Source organism: Hippoglossus stenolepis, chromosome 11 (genome assembly GCF_022539355.2).
Source record: "Hippoglossus stenolepis isolate QCI-W04-F060 chromosome 11, HSTE1.2, whole genome shotgun sequence".
NCBI classification, from domain to species: domain Eukaryota; kingdom Metazoa; phylum Chordata; class Actinopteri; order Pleuronectiformes; family Pleuronectidae; genus Hippoglossus; species Hippoglossus stenolepis.
Window position 1 is genome coordinate 2,973,990 of NC_061493.1, and position 14,620 is coordinate 2,988,609.

At 42.3% G+C, this 14,620-nt stretch overlaps 1 protein-coding gene across 2 annotated transcripts in view; it reads left to right on the forward strand.

Annotated features, from left to right (window-relative positions):
• The first annotated feature begins 5,343 nt into the window (after window positions 1-5,343).
• The window catches only part of chd7 (chromodomain helicase DNA binding protein 7), a 72,399-nt gene continuing 63,122 nt past the window's right edge, over window positions 5,344-14,620 (forward strand). The window contains exon 1 of one of the 2 annotated variants that reach the window (XM_035170353.2): window positions 5,344-5,676. The gene's annotated coding sequence lies outside the window, so the exon portion shown is untranslated. Of the gene's footprint in view, window positions 5,677-5,810; window positions 6,282-14,620 lie in introns of those variants that run through there. The other variant, XM_035170355.2, reaches the window with a different exon arrangement.

Genomic DNA, 14,620 nt, shown 5'->3' on the forward strand with positions numbered 1-14,620 from the left:
GCATTATGCTGCTGCAACATGATTGGTTGATTTGATAAATTCCACGAACCTCTGGAGGATGTACATAGAATTGGGTTCAGACTCTCTGCAGAGTTTGCCTTTTACAAATGAACAACACGGCAGGAGATTTTCCACTCAGACGCGTTCACAACAACACAGAAAGCTGCAGTGTTCAGGTGAGGGTTGGTGCAGTAGGCAGAGGCAGAACGTGGCGTATTAATTCCACTGCAGAGATATTTTTGTTTACAGCACATTGACACCAGCGTCGACTCATATCGCCACAATGACCTTCAACCCCCCGCTCGCTGTGAATCCTGCTGTGTTCATGCATCGGCTCCTCTGGACTTTCTGTGAGCTTTATACTGGGGGGCGGAGAAAGTCCACAGGAAGTCCGAAGGCTCTCACTTTGTCAGTTGCATTCACACATACAGGCCCTCCAGCCAGAGAAAGTCTGAAAGCAGCTAAAAGGTTATTGGTCCACAGAACTTTTCCTGTTCTTGCTTAAAATGTTCTCACTGCAGGAACAATTGTACATCTGCAACATCTGTACCCTCATTAGTCTGTGAAATCCACAGAACACACATATCAACAATTCTCAAAGGGATTAAGTCTATAGTAAAATATATAGAATAGTTCCAGTGAAGACTGTGTTTTTATTATTTAGGTGAACTGACAAATGGATTTAAACTTTGATGGTTGGTATTTTACATATTTTTTCATTAAATATTACTAGTTTCAAGTTAGTTTGTTAACAATTATTTTACTGTCTAAATGCAGCAAACATGCATTTGTATCTCCTTGTCAACCACGTTGACTTTATTATACTACATAACTTTAACTACATAAATGATCAGTGCAATTAAAAAGAATCATTGTTGCACAGAAAAGCCGCAGACCAGAGCATCTTTAGAACATCTGCACAGCATTTCTTCTGTTCACAGATGTTTGACCATCTTTAATTGTAAATTCAGTCATTGTTGACAGTCAGGAAGCCTTTAACGTTGGATACCAATAGGAAACAAAAAACTTAGTTTCAGTGCTCCCTCTCAGAGATTCGTCAAGTCTCTCAGCTCTTCTTAACATTGTGTTTTCCCCTGATATCATGTGAAATGCTGCCTCATCCAACTAAAATCTATTTATCCCGACATCAAAGAGGAATCAGTCCCTGTCAGCCTGGATGCTGTCGACTGCAGACCTCAGATCAGATGAGAAACAAACACGCAACTGAAACCCCCTAACAATTATGGTAAGTGTGTTGAAGTGTTGAAGTACTGTGACAGTGATTTACCAAATCTAACATCTGAGTATATCATATTCAATAGCTCCTTAGGCCAAAGGTAAAATATATATGTGACCCGGATAACTCAGTGTGACTGTTAGGAAGAGTTTCATCTGTTATCAGTCTGCTTGATGATGTGATGATTTTTACCATATCCTACACTGATCTCAATACATCAATAGTTTAAATGAAAAAGGAAATTGTTCGACTCTGATCCACAGGGCGACAGAGAAAATCGATCAGTCAATTATTCCAAATCAAATCCCATCAGTCACAGAGAAGTCAGAAAATAACATCATGCATATAGTTCCAATATGCATTGTTTTCAGATATCTCTACAGATTATACACACAAGCTAAAATTGACATTGGTCCAAAAATAATGAATGATCATATGGTCATACAGTTTGGTGCAGACTTTTGTAACCAATAAGATTAGAGACACAAGCTACAGCTTATTAACCAATCATTCATCATCATATGGTTTCAATGATGTCATTGTGAAATTATTACAATATGAATATGAATATCTCTTGCTTAAAAACAAACCAACCAACCAATAAACAAATGGACTGGGGTGAAAACAGTAAACCTTCTTGGCGGAGTTAAAAATGATAACCCATCCTTGAGGGGAAAAAAAGGATGACTTCCAGAGGAACTCTGGAGGATTGTGTCCAGACTTTCTCTGGAGGTTGTCTTTCAGACCTTAACAATGCAGGAGATTCTCCTCTCAGACGTTTCCTTCAGAAAAGAAACAAATCCACCGGAGAATACAGGTGTGGGGTGGTGCAGCGGGCTCCTGCTGTGTTGTCACATTGGCTCTTCCCAACTTTCTGTGGAAATGATACCAGGGGACTGGCAGGAGAAAGTCCACTGAAACTCTGGAGGCTCTCACTCGGACATTAGAGTTCACACAAACGGGCTGTGCGGAGGACCTCCGGAGATCAGTGCATGCCTGAAAGCAGCTTCACAGTTTTCTTGGCATTAATAGGTAAATAAATCCTCAGGTCTATATTTTCTAAGAGTCCATCTAATGTAACATTGATCATGTTCATCCGCAAATCTGGATATACTGTATATAATGTGTGATGGTCTTTAACACTGGAATAATGCAGCGTATTTACACTGCAGAACAGCTTTGGCAAAAATGAAGAAGATGAGAAAGATTAAACATGCAACCGATGCTGCTTTTAAATTTGATGTTAAAATTTCTTCTGATGGTTCTCACCTGAATGGCATTAAAGCTCCCTCTGCCTCCCTTATGTTACATTATATGTTTGCACATGGCCAGAAAACTCCTCCAGCAGACGTCATCCAGAGGAGATTGCTACCTGTTTAGACTACAAGCTGTATTTCCACATTCTTTGTAGGCCCGCCTCCAACGATGGTCAAAGGACATGTTCAAACTCAGGAATCAAAAACAACCACTCACTCACGATGTTTTCTCACCAGCAAAATCAGTAAAAGGGAAGAGCTGTGAGGATATAGTCTCTGAAAAGACCGGATATTAATCTATGAAATAAGACGCATGGAAAGTGAGGAGGGAGCTGGAGCTTTGCAACAACTGCAGCAGCATGAGGGCTTCTGAAGCCTGGGTGACTCAGTTAGCTGCACCCGCCTGAGCTTTGTGGTGATTGTGGCGTCTGTGTGGGACACACATCCATGGAGACAGAACTGAAATGGAATTGCTGCAGCGAACTTTACATGTGCTCCGTTTAGTTTCCATTCAATTATTGTTGGGATGAAGTTGTTGATTCCGCTGAGAATGAAGGAGCACAGCCTGAAGTTTCAAGACTCTATGGAAAGATCAGCTGAAACTAAAATCAAAATATATTTCACTATATTTGATTGATATCTCTGTGTTTCTCTCCTCTCTTGCAGACTGCGCTTCAGTCCTCAGATTTACACACAGCAAGTGACAAACCAGTCCCAGGCCGTTTGGACTCTTTAAGGTCAAGGTCCTAGGGAAAAGCCAAGTGTGGTATGGATGCAGGTGGAGACTGTGATATCTTGTGGAGGGAATGCTGATTATGAGCAGTTTGTGATAACATTTAGTCTTTCGATGTGGTTAATAGTGTTATTTTTCCACTGTAAACTTATAAAATAGATCTGATGTTTAACAGAAAAATCCCTGCTGTAAGTAAATGTGACATTGACTGTGAAACTTTCCATAGCCAATAGCGATTGTATAGTACTTTAAATTGTACATTTCTGTTGTTCGTATTGCCGCGTTTTTTCTCGTGCGTTTTAATATTTTTATTCTATTCCCTATTTTGATATTTATGCTCAAGCACACCAAATCGAATTTGTTGTATGTGTAATGGACTACAATATGAAGTGCTGCTGTCTTTAAATAAGTAGATGGAGCTTTCCTCAGGAGTTCAGAGCAGACTGGCACTAGCAGGCCACTGTAGCTGCGAAGGTCCCTGACTTAAAGAGGAATCACAGCACTGGAAAGAGGCCCATTTCATTAAACTAGGCCACCTTTGATGTAGATGCGTGCAGTTATTTTTGAAATCAAAATATATGTCGTTTTGTGAGGATAATTTTTTCAAAAAGAGATCAAGCATGTGTGAATGTGGGAGAAAAGTTTAAAACACAAGGTAAACACCAACAGGCCTTAAACATTGTTAATGAACTACTGTGTGGTGTGTCTTAATAAAATTTGAAGTTATGAATCATCTTTGTGTCAGTCTTTTTCGAAAAATCAAGAACAAGACCTGTCCCAGCCTATTTTACACTACAGATCACGACATCTTCGCACAGTCACAACACTGCAGTGACCCAGTGCTTACTGAGAGGGTCCTGGTGGGTCCTGGTGGGTCCAATAATGTCAATATCACTGGCTAATTTATCATGAAACATGAAGTTGTAACACCAGAAACGTCACAGTGTGGAACTAACTCCTATCCAGTGAATTATCAGATTTCTTAACTAACTGCTGACCATCATGGACGACGACAGTCCAGACACAACACATTCTCCAAGCAGAGAGGTTTATTCAGTGGCAGACTGCTGTTGCTGTCCTGCTCATTGTACAGACTTCTGTCCCCCAGGCCATACATCTGCACTTGTCACAGACATGGAGGGCTGAAATGGACTTTAGGCATGAGGCTGCCTCTATGCTCACATCACACCAGCCCATATTCTCACCTTTTATCAGCCCCTGTGCACAATATATATGGTTTTGGGGTTTTGTTTTTATATTCACTTAAATTTAGCCTCCATTGACACATCTCTTTACCTCCGTAATTCTCTTCACAATATTGTTGGTGTTGGTTTTGGTTTAAGTCTTTCTTCATATAAGTTAAATAATGTAATTTGTTGACAATTTGTACATCCTCCATAGAAATACACTTTTACCCTAGCACAATATGTTTGGTTCTGGTTGTTTGTTATGTTTTCCTCACTTAAGTTAAGCATTTTCTTATATATTACTGATAAGTTGTTGACTATTTGTACAGCGTCTTACTTTTACTTTATCATCTATCTATCTATCTATCTATCAATTTATATGTATATATATATATATATATATATATATATATGTCTGTCTCTCTATCTATCTGTCTATCTATCTATCTATCTCTCTCTCTCTCTCACTCTCTCTCTCTCTCTCTCTCTCTCTCTCTCTCTCTCTCTCTATCTATCTATCTATCTAAAATATATAATTGTAACATACACATGAATCATATAAATTTAAAGCATCACATCTATATGGCCACAAAGATTAGACCTATCGCCACATCCTACATTCAACTATTTCTGTATTTATTTATCAACATATTAGACGCATGAAAAATAATGGTACTGGTTTGAATTAGGTTCTCAAAATCAGGTTCCTGTCTTCTGTCGTGTTGTCGCATCTTCCCATTAAGACAAATTAAAATAAGTCTCTTTCACTCTGGCAGTTTTAAAGCATCATCTTTCTCGCAGCAGATATCATTTTTTTCCACCCCTAAACTGGAACTCCACCAGAGGCTCGCACTGGCGTGGCGGGGTCAGTGACCGCGCACGCCGGCTGTTTATCTGTATGAGAGGTCCTCGGGAGCGCGCCCCCCCTGGCCAAGGAAGGTGAGCGAGTGTCTGGAGGGGAGGACTCGGGAGCGCGACCAGCCGAGGGATCGATCGGATTAAACTCGATTCGAGTGAAATTAACACAAAGGAGAGAAGAGCAACGCACACGAGTCGGCGAGGTTGCGGATGCGAGACGCGCAGGAGAAATATTTCGTGAGAAAACCGTAACACTTGAACTTTTTTTCCTCTGTTTATTTATATTTCAAACGAAAAAAAGGACCACGGTGGATTTTTTTTTTTTTTTTTTTCAAGCAAGCGGAGATACTAACCAGCCAGCACGGAGTTGATTTGATAAAACCCCGAAGTGACCGAGCTTGTTGGGTAAGCTAACAAATGCCCCCGTTGAATGTGTGAATTTAATATGTGGTCCAGGTGCGATAGTTTCATTGGAACCAACGCTTCTGAATTAAAACCCTTTCTATTCTGGCTGAATGGCAAGTTTTCCATACTTTTTTCCACAGCGCTATCGGACGCTTAAATCCGCCGAGCGACTTTGGTTTTCAGCCGGAGGGTATTTTCATTCACATCCAGTTGAATGGAGACGCTGCTGGTTTGGTTTAGCTTCAGTTTTATTCCCTCATTTCAGCAGAAAGTCATTGAAGGTCCATGTAGCTCCCATGCCGACATGCTAACAATAGCAAGTTTAGCTTTGCCACCCGCTGTATCGCTCGCTCACACATACACACACACACACCACACACACACACGCACACACACACACGCACAACAGTCCCATTAGTCAGTTATAAAGTGGAAAGAAAACACACGGAGAGCGTCTCTATTTCCGAGTCCGCTCCCCCGGCAACTTGTTGGATTTTCTTCAGTGGAGTGTGGAGTTGCTGGTGTTTTTTTAAAGAGTGACTGTTAGCCCTGTTAGCTAATTGTGTTGAAGCTTCCAGGAGACACGAGGTGGCTCGAGCGTAGAGGTGAGTCACTGGCCGACTGAATGAGCGCAGCTCTCAGGGAGATTCCCAGCGGAGAATACTTGGCACATATCGCCAACAAACGCTCCGCCGGGCTCGATTTAAAGTGTTCCCACATAAAAGTTTGCATATTGGTCGTGTTTCAGCGGAACGCGTGTTTTAATGGCTAGGAGCGCAGCGTGAAGTGTGCGTAGTAGTCGCCACTTGTATTGGACGGAAGGGACAGAGCAGTGGAGGAGAGGAGGGGGGATCTGTGAGGCCAGGCGGTCATTCCATACGACCGTGTTTTTCACCTTGTTTTTAACACGATTTACTACAGCGAAACCCATTCAAATGTATGAGAGAGACTCCCGAGCCGCTCCATAGCCTCGGTGCAAGGTGGAAAGTGTTTATTTTAATGATAAAAGCCGAGATGAGGGAGTCGTTCCCCGGTCCGGAACGACGTGCAAAATACCACTGATAGGCTAATTAGCCGTGCTAGCCGCTGGAGGTTAGCCCAGCGCTAGGACACAGAAGTTCAGCTAGCCTGTTAGCCACTTCTCATCCTCATTGTTAGACCACTCCGTAGCCCCCCTTCACAGGGGCTAACTACGAAGCGGCTCGGTATTGCTCTCGGGCAAGAAACTTTACGCATCTTTCGTGTCACTTTTATCGAAGTTCAAAGGCACAATAACACCTCGCGTCCGCAACACGCGTTTCTGCGTGTTTAGCGTTTGCCGTGATAGTAGGTTTTGTCATGTTGCATTGTATCCGGCGGGTGAAGTTTGATAACCAGCATGGCTACACTTGTTACTCGGAGTGGACCGGAGAGCAGGCAGCCCACAACACCTGCCGGTGCTGGTTCAGGCCACTCATCTCCACGGGACCCACTCACCGCTGTGTGATTTTCTTTTTCTTCACTACACACTTTATTGCCTGGGTTTGTGGCGCTGCACTCTTTCGCCATTATGTGCTCTGTAGTCGGTCAGCTTATATAATGGTCACCCTGTCGCTCCCGCACAACTTTGGCTGCGCTGAAATGACTGAAATACAAAAAACGTTAAACCTGTCCTCTACGTACACTCTCATAACACACTCACTGTTTCATTTCATTCTCACATGGTGGCTTTATTAACAGTCTGACATATTCAGTGGAGATGAATTAGTTCGTTATTTTCCTCCTGCTGCCTCAGAGCCAGGAGCTGCTACCCCCACCACCTTGTTTCTGTGAGCCAAGATGGCAGCTAGTCATGTTTAGCAGGCCACAGAGGGAGAGATAAGAGGCCCCGTATACACACACACACACACACACACACACACACCAGATGTTCAGCACTATTTGGTCTCTAGTTTGTCCCTGTCTTTTCTTGTGGTTAAAGTTGAGGCACTTCTTTCCCCTTTTCAGCTTCAAGGCTGCCTTGGTTTGATAGTCGGTTGGATTTAGCTGAAACTTGGACACAAGTTAAATTCCCCCACATGTGATCTAAATGTAGTGTTAATGTGGATCTATTTTTTGCAGTTTATACCTATGTTTTTAATGTCCTAATTTAGGCAGATTACAAGCCGTTTTAACCATTTTGTTTTTATTGGTTCAAACGGAAATGGGCCTTTCTGGAAGTTGTGTTGGTGACCTTGGAGTTGCTTGCCTTAAGTAAAAAAAATAATACCCAGGTATTATTTACATAACCTTGTTTGTTCCTTTTTTTTTATTAAAAAAAATGTAATCTTTATTTATGCTGTGTGCTTCATACCATGAGGGCTGAATGATGTAGAAGTTTGTCATGCCAATGCCCAACTTGCTACCAGTGTGCCTGACATGGCCTCACACAGTCAGGAAATCCCTGCCTCCTTACACTAGGGGTCAGTTGGGGGGATACACCACATGCAGCGAAGCTACTCATACCCTACAAAACACAATAGTAAGATTTCACTGAATGATGAAATTAAATTCCCACTGTACTACCATGCACTAATGCTCGTCCTCCACATGGTCACACCCTCTAACTTATCTCAATTCATTCAAATTGACATTTTAATTACACGTTAAATGTAACTGCTTCATGCTGTTGCCTGGTTCAGTCACTTTATCTTGTGGATTAAATGCCACCCTTTATGTAAGACAGGTGTCCATCAGCGTGTCACGCCTGTGAGTAAGCTGTTCCCCTGCAGTTTTGACCTATGAATCATTAGTTTGACCAGTGTTGGTTTTCTGACTATTTCACCCACACTGTCATTTTCTATTGACCTTTTAATCAATTCTCAATGTTTTTCATACTGCTCCTCAATTTTTCAGAGGAAGAAGGCTTGAACTTTTTAAGTGGAGGTCATAGGATTAACAGTTAGTACCCCTACAGGCATACAGGGAGAACCATAACTTGCACCTGGCAGCAGTGATGATTTTGTGGCCAGGGTTGGCGTCTTTATTCATAGTGTCACATTTGACTACTTTGTGTGTAGTGTCCCTGTTGGTTATAGTTTGGAAATGGACATGCAGTCTATAATGACTTTCTCTCATAACTTTAGAGGAGGATTTTGCTCCTGCTAACTTTCAGCTTTGCTGATAACACTATCACCATCAGTCTAGTCTTCGCTCGTTTTGTGTCAGGTCTTTTACCTCATCCGATTGCAACTCACGGGTCGGAAATTTGGATACTTTTTTTTAGTGGGCTACTTGTGGCACATCATATATATATATAAAGCAATGGCCACAAGTTTTTCTGGAAAATCTAAAACTGGTTAGGAGGAAACTAGTCTATTAGGGGTTGCAGCTTTCTGATATGCATACTTTGTAGTAATTGTTGTATTTATGAGGTTGCTGCATGTTTTTACCAACTTCCTTCCTGAAGCATTTCCACACTGCAGCTCTTTCTCTAGTGCGACATCAGACTAGAGTGTAATCACAAGAGCATTCCCTTGCTGTAGTCGGGCAGAAACTTGTGTTTTGAAGGTGGATTACTCTGACCACCTGGTTTAAGGCCAGTATTGAGACAACATTGTCTTTTCAGTCGGGTAAATAACACCTGGTGCTGCAGCACTCCTGATGGACAGTTTAGCATTGTGAGCCTGGTGTTGGGTGTCTGAGTCAGAGTGCTGGTGTTTGTTAGGGTGGCCATTTTGTCTCCTATCATCATGTGTGGTAGATGGCAGCCCTGTTAGCAGAGATGAGAAGTGGTGCTGTTTGTCCCATCATTGTTTCTCTTTTATCTTGCCATCTATATTCCCACCACCACCCCCTCACCCACCCACTCCCCCTCTGCCCTCCTCTCCTTTCGACTCTTCATTCACACCTTTTCTGTCTCTCTCACTCTCTCTTCATCTTTGCCAGTCTGTTTCCTCCCCTCCTCCCATTTCTAGCCAAGAGGTTAGCGGGGGTCTTAAGCACCATGGCGAATTTCAAAACGGAGTGTCATGACTGTCTCTCTCACTCTCTCTCATCCCGTCCTCTCACCTGTCACTCCCTCTGCCCTCTTCTCCTCACTTGTCTCCCCCATCCCCCTCTGCACCAAGGGCCTTTTGGACCCAGTGCTTGGAAGAGAGGCTGGTGTTAATATAGCTCTCAAGTGTTTGTGTGTGGACTAAATGTGTTTTTTTTCCTTCTGTGTGTGTTAGAGGAGGCAGCCTGTCAAGTACATTTCTGACCTATATGTGTGCATGCCTTCTAATCTATCCTTGACCTCTCCTAGTGTTGATGTGTGGCACATCCTGCATTTCCTCTTCATCCCTTTGCTCATATGCAACGTCTAGCCTCACTGCTACTTGGAAACACATAAGCAAAGCTAAAACCCATGACTCTCCACTGGAAATGTTTGTGTCAGCAGCTGGAGATATATCCCATTGCTGAAAATGACTTCAGTGCCACGGAAATCTAAAATGCTTAGTTGTGGCAATCCACGCAGCGATCCACTTCTTCTCGTTTTCAATCACAATTCCTCGAGTAATTTACATGGGGGCAAATGGCTAGTTTGTGGAATCAACATCTAGTTAGGAAAAGGGAGATGGATGCAAACATTGGAGAGGGGAGAGAAAGGTGAAGACAGAAGGTTAACCACGAGCGAGAGGAAATTTATGCAATTTCCTTGAAATGTCCAGGCAATATTTTTCACATTACATCTTAAATTATTCTGTCACTTATTATGCGTTTTTGGCTGTAGTGAGGAGATCTACCTAAGTAAACTGACAAACACATTTATTTTCAAAATGTTTTATTTTTCCTTTAGGTTCAAGCAATTTCTGTTCATTTCAATGTCTCATTTGATAAATATTAGTTTAGGAGATGAAAAAAGAAACAAAATAATATCTGCATTTTATATATCTGTCAACGGCTGCCCTGCTCTTTTCATATGAGTCGCTCATTGAAGACCTGTTTCGGTTGACCACCCCAGCAGAGCACACTGACTCAGGAAAAATGAGTGTGTGTCAGGGGAGAAGTTACCCCTGAGCTTTACAGGAAGGACTCTTGGAAGTTAATTGGTTGTTAGTGGGCAGGCAGGTGTGGCAGGGAAGTGGCCACTATGAGCGAAAACAGTCCAGACCTGCCTGTCCTATTGAGGGTGATAGCAGTCGATGTCAATAGCAGTGATAGATTAGGGAGATGTCGGGGCAGCATGCTTGAGTCTGTTCTATGCTCTGTGGGTGTGTGTCTTCTTGTTTGTTATAGCATAGAGACAAAGTTCCTTTTAAGGATTGTGAGAAATTAATAATAAAAAACCCTTTATTTTGCTTGTATCTTGTTCCTATTGTATCAAATTGGAATCTTAATCAAAAATCTGTTGAGTGTGGTCTGTGAGGTTCTTGTTGCTCATGACTAATCTATCAACAGCCTAAAATCACTGGTGGTTTTTCTTTTTGAAGAAGTGGAGCAGACTCCCTCCCTGTTTGTGAGGAATCCTGTCCTTTTTGAAAGGTCTACCTTTGAAATTACGACAAAGGTTGTTAAAGGGTTTCCCCCAAAGTCTGTAAAAGTGACAATGATTCTGTAACTTATTTGCATCCCCAAGCAACAATTCCCCCTCACCTGCAATGGTTTGATTTCTGATGTTCATGTAGGTTTACACCCTCTACATTAAAATGTCAAACACCAGTATTGGAATATTTACCAAAAAAATGACTAATTCAGATGGAAAGGATTCTCCTTACTTTGCTTATTGCTGTCAACAAACCTGAGTGAGAGGTGACCTCAGTTCTTCCTGTCATTGATTGCACAAGATGTTGGCACCTTTTCTCTGAGGTTCTGCTCCAAGTTGACATGACTGTATCGCATCATTGCTGTATATTAATTTAGCTAATCTCCTTTTTTTCACATCACAAAGGCCCCGTACACAGCTGGTATTAACAACTGTCCTGAGAGATCCGATCACAAGTGGCCAGCGTTCAGTACTTGTGTTCACACCTGGCATTATAATGCATCCTGAATGCGTTTCCTGTGACCACTTGTGATCGGCACTCACTTCCCCGCTCTACATGCAAATAACATGTACCTCATTTGTGTTATTTAAGCCCAAAGTGTGTGTGTGTGTGTGTGTGTGTGTGTGTGTGTGTGTGTGTGTGTGTGTGTGTGTGTGTGTGTGTGTGTGTGTGTGTGTGTGTGTGTGTGTGTGTGTGTGTGTGTGTGTGTGTGTGTGTGTGTGTGTGTGTGTAAGCGAAAGAGAGGTAGAGAGACGAGTCAAGAGAATCTAAATGAATCTCGTGTAGCTAGTGAAGAAATATTTTACTGATTTAAGGAAAGTATCGATCATGTGTTGATATTGTGGCGGTGATTAAAAACAAATCAAGGAGAAGAGAAAAAACAAGTTAGATTCATACTGAAACTGCAGCGGGTCAGCGGAGGAGGAGGTCCTTCATTTGGCCCAGGATGGATTTGCGTTCAAACTGTTTAAAGAATGTGGACACATGGGGCACAGACCACCTCTGAATGTGGTCTGGCATGATCGGATCGCTATCCAATCTGAGTGCGTTCTAGGTGTGGACGATATATCGAATATACTCTATGTATCGCGGCTATCACTATATCTTGACCATTGAGTATAAATTGTCACGTGAATGTTTTTTAGCCGTCAGCATGACATTTTTGAAAGTTTTGATTCTCTCGCTCTCTTCTCCTGCCGTTCTCACAACAGACCTCTCCTGCCTGCATATGTATTTTTGTATCAGGAGGAAAGATACTCAGAGCATGAGAAGGACGAAAGAAAGTGAAGAGTCCCAGCCAGTTTAGAGAGTCCAGAGATGGTTATTGACAGTTTGCTCATATTCTTTGTGAACGCTGAACCGAACGAATCAGTTTATAAATGATGAACGTGAGCGGCGTTCACTCCAGCGAGAGAAGACACTTCTGTGTGTCTGTGCTCGGAGCGAGTTGAAGTTTACACACAGGCCCCGGGGCTCCGCCCCCACTTACTCCGCTACACAGTGAGATGCGAGGCACATTCACGTGAAGCAGCCGGTCAGTGACTTTGTTGACGAACAGTGAAAACAGTTTCCTCTATGATCCACAGCTGCTCAATGATCAGAAGGCATGCCCCGACATTTACACCGTGTTTTAAGCCTAAATGTCCGCTGATATCTTCCAACGAGGTGAATTCAGGAACCTACGGAAATGATAGCGTCCGCTAGCTTAGCCACTTCCTCTGGACTTTTATGAATTTAACATTTGTACCATGATTTAGATATATAGATATAGCCTAAAAATATTGCGATATTTGTTGTGGGCCCAGCCCGACTGTGTTCACACCTGTACCTAGAGCTGTCTGCTTGTGATTGGATCACAAAAAACACATGTTAATACCAGGTGTGTACGAGGCCAAAGACAGGATTCACATGTGGTGACAGAGCAGATCATTGAAGTTCACTGAACTCACTATCCTGTTCATAAAACCAGTTTTACCATGTTACATGGAGCTTTATTCTACTGGAAGTTAGAAGATGGTAAACTGTGACCATGAGAAGGTGTACATGGTCAGTAACAATACTTGGATACACTGACATTCAAACCATTTTTCTTTATCAGATTAAGGCCAAACTGTGTGAATATAACATTCTCCTCACGATCACACCTCCAGCAGCCTGGACTGTTGACACAAGGCACTTTGGCATCATGGATTCATGCTGTTGACTCCAGATTTTGACTCTACCATCTGCAGCCTCAGCCTCAGGTCTGATGAATCTACATTCATCAGACCATGCCATTTTGTTCAGTCTTTAACTTTCCAGTGTTGGTGGGTCTGTGTCACACCAGCCTCACATTTCTGTCCCTTCTCTGACAGGAGTGGAACCTTTCATGGTCTCTGCTGTTGTAGATCATTCACCTAAGAGTTGGATGTGTGGTTTAGTCTGATGTTTTCTATTCCCCACAGTAGCACCGAACCTTTTTCGCCCCAAATTTTCCAGGCGAGAGGTGGAGCAGCCAGTTGCAGCAGGAAGTGACGTATTAACTCCGCTGGTTAGATCGCATGATTTCGTTTACAGCACCCTGACACCGTTGTCAGCACTTATCACCACAAACTCTCCACATCTTCGACAGTCTTCTACGTTTATGACACCGCTTTTTAAACCAAAGATGTTTGTCTGTTGATTTTCTTTTCATTTTTATGTCTGCCGCATGTTAGAAGCGTCATCAACCCTGTCACTCGCTCGCGGTCAATCCAGCTGGGGAACTCCTGCTGTGTTCAAACATCGACTTGTCCTGGATTTCTACTGACTTCATACTAGGAGGCCAGGCGGATAAAGTCCGTAGAAGCGCAGCGTCTCACTCTGACTTTTGCGTTCACACATGCACCTCCTCCAGAAAAAATATGGAGCAACTGCGGAGTCCAGTGCATGTGTGAAAGCAGCTCACGTATGAATATCTATCAGGATGTAATAAGCCCCGTTCAGCTCCTTCTAAATCCCTCTAACCATATTTCTACAATGACTTTATCAATAAGATAAAGTCATTGTAGAAATATGTTAGTCTTTGTGGGTCAGTTTCTCTAGAGATCACATCTACATTAAGTGTTAATTTGCTCATATTAGGATATTTAGATTTACTGCTCAGCTCACTGTCGATACACTTTCATATCTAAGTAGCCTTCGTAATAATTTAATTTAATCCTAAGCAGAAAGTGGAAGGTTGCTTGTGAATTGCCTTTGCATTAAACACAAAATCACAGCGTTCATATACTGATACAGTATACACATTAATTACCATAGCATTGGTCAAAGCTTCAAAGCGTTCATGGTATAGCCCCAATGCAGTTTTGACCTCAAGCATGTGACACTATAAATTTGGAAGATTTATGAACGAGTTTCTAAATAATTCAATATACTAACAAATGATTTCCAGAGAGTGGACAATTAATTTCAGAAACCATTTAACAGGTTCTTTTAGC